At 45.7% G+C, this 2,855-nt stretch overlaps 1 pseudogene; it reads left to right on the forward strand.

The window, feature by feature from the left end:
* The first annotated feature begins 341 nt into the window (after positions 1-341).
* LOC136393599 (protein maestro pseudogene) lies at positions 342-977 on the forward strand (annotated as a pseudogene).
* The last annotated feature ends 1,878 nt before the right edge of the window (positions 978-2,855 follow it).

The raw sequence follows: 2,855 nt of genomic DNA on the forward strand, positions 1-2,855 counted from the left end.
GGTGGGCAGAGCGTCACCCCTGGTGGGCGTGCCGGGTAGATCCCGGTCAGGCGCATGCGGCAGTCTGTCTGACTGTCTCTCCCCGTTTCCAGCTTCAGAAAGATAAAAAAAAAAAAAAAAAGTGTTCATAGTACCAGAATGGAGACTCAGATATGGTGCCTACCTGCCTGCTCTGTGGGGGGAGGGCTCAGCAAAGGAACAATGGCCTCTGCCAGCACTTCTGAGAAAACTGCCTCTCCACCTCTTGCTCCAAAGCCAGACAATTCACTTCCTCTCCATAGGCCCCTGGCACCTTCCAGCCATGGCCCCTGGCTGAGATCAGAGCCAGTGAGTCTGATTCCATGGACCAAACACGGAGAAAGAAGAACCCTGGGCCAGTACCTTTCCATCCCACCACCCGGCCCAAGAAGAAAAGGACATCAATGATGTCTTTCTTTTCCAAGGTCTCTTAGAAACTGAGTTCCCAGATGCGGGAGCCACTGAAGAAGGTGTTTTTTATCTTGGCAGAAAGAGCCCGGGACCCCAGTACCTAAAAACATCACATGGCAGTGAGAGGCCTGGGAACCATGGCCTGTGAGAACCCCCACAGTGTGAGAAGGTCTAAGAAGATTGTCCTGGACCTGCTGGTTCATGGATTGTAGGAGCCCATGAGGTCTGATCATTCCTGGGAGTTTCAAGACTCTGACCATCATCCTGGGCAAGATCCAAAGGGTTCCTTCTTCACAGACATCACTCTTCAGACCAGGACTCTACTAGATGATGAGAAGGACAGTCTGAGATAGTTGGCTTTTGTCTTGTTTCAGCAATCGGCTGCCTTTGCTGGGCGGAAAAGGAAAATATTTTTCACCAGTCAAGTTAAGCAGACTCAAGATTCCCTCCCGATTTATTTTACAGGATAGAAATCTCAGGTTTCGAGGCTGTTCTCCCTATCTGAGACGAAGGAACACAGCTTCCAGATCGAAGATCAAAGAAATTGATCTTCAGGCCCTGGCCGGTTGGCTCAGGGGTAGAGCATCGGCCCGGCGTGCAGGACTCCCAGGTTCGATTCCCAGCCAGGGCACACAGGAGAGGCACCCATTTGCTTCTCCACCCCTCCCCCTCTCCTTCCTCTCTGTCTCTCTCTTCCCCTCCTGCAGCGAGGCTCCATTGGAGCAAAGATGGCCCGGGCGCTGAGGATGGCTCTGTGGCCTCTGCCTCAGGCGCTAGAATGGCTCTGGACGCAACAGAGCGACGCCCCAGAGGGGCAAAGCATCACCCCCTGGTGGGCATGCCGGGTGGATCCTGGTCCGGCGCATGCGGGAGTCTGTCTGACTGCCTCCCCGTTTCTAGCTTCGGAAAAATGAAAAAAAAAAAAAAGAAAAGAAATTGATCTTCAGCAGCTGAGCCCTGCCACCCAGAGCTCCTGCAGTAATATGCAAAGGAAGTTATGGAAACGCAGAGCTCAGGAAATGCTTCCGCCTGAGCACTTTGCTGGAGGTTCCATATTCCCCGTCTGCTACCTCTTCAGATGCTTCTGCTTGCCTTTTGTGATTGTGATAGAAAAGGCAATGTTGGGAGAGCAACTGACGGCAAAAATAATACTGCGGAATTGTATAATTAGGTCCAAGGTAAATCTAACTTGCATTTACATATGTCGATCTCTTCCCATACAAATACGATGAGAAAGTACACACTTTTTAAAAACATTTAAAGTCTATGTCAGTTTCGTGCTTATTTCTTAGCTTTTTCCTTAAGTTCAACACTGTCGTTGCTTATCTTGTATTTTAATTTTTATTTTAATTTATGATGCTTAGAAGAATAGCTATTACCATATTTTTAAATCTACTATTGATACTTTGCTACTTCCTACTGATACCTTTTCTTGCAAAAACCTATTTAAAGTTGGTCAAGGTACCAAGAAGGTTTTTTGGAAGGGTTTCTTCAGCTTCTCATCTTCAACAGTCATTGTCTCTAAGATCATTCCAAATAAGAAATAATAAAAAGAAAAAAAATCTATACAGCATGTGTTGAAAAACATCACGTTATTATCCCAATAAATGAGATGGAGCCCAAATTCAAACCCAGATGGTCTGACTTTTGGAGCCAACATTCAACCACTATGCAGTACTTCCTTAATTGATGGATAGCTTATATATATATATGTTATATATGTATTACAAAGTTTGATGAGAAACTATGCCAGATTACACATGTGCATTTTTTCAATTTTGAGTCATCAGGACCTAGAGCAATGCCAGACAAAAATTAGGCATTCAATAAATACTGGTTCAATAAATGAAGAATTCTGTAAGATTCTCTGAAGGGAATCTCTCCAAAGGTAAACAAATATGATGTTTTAAGGAAATAGCCTAAGCCCAAATCAATCAAGATGTAAGGTGAAATTTATTTTAAAATTTCCTTCATTTGGCCTTGGCCGATTGGCTCAGTGGTAGAGCATCAGCCCAGCGTGCGGAAGTCCTGAGTTTGATTCCCAGTCAGGGCACACAGGAGAAGCGCCCATCTGTTTCTCAACCCTTTCCGCTCTCCTTCCTCTTTGTCTCTCTCTTCCCCTCCTGCAGCCAAGGCTCCATGGGAGTAAAATTAGCCTGAGTACTGAGGACGGCTCCATGGCCTCTGCCTCAGGAGCTAAAATGGCTCTGGTTGCAACAGAGCAATGGCCCAGATGGGCAGAGCATCGCCCCCTAGTGGGCATGCCGGGTGGATCCTGGTTGGGCACATACAGGAGTGTGTCTCTCTGCCTCCCTGCTTCTCGCTTCAGAAAAATAAATAAATAAATAAATAAATAAATAAATAAATAAATAAATTTCTCCTCATAATACATAGAGAGATTGAATTAAAATTGTGATCTGATCTTC

The sequence above is a fragment of the Saccopteryx leptura genome, chromosome 2, assembly GCF_036850995.1.
Source record: "Saccopteryx leptura isolate mSacLep1 chromosome 2, mSacLep1_pri_phased_curated, whole genome shotgun sequence".
NCBI classification, from domain to species: Eukaryota; Metazoa; Chordata; class Mammalia; order Chiroptera; family Emballonuridae; genus Saccopteryx; species Saccopteryx leptura.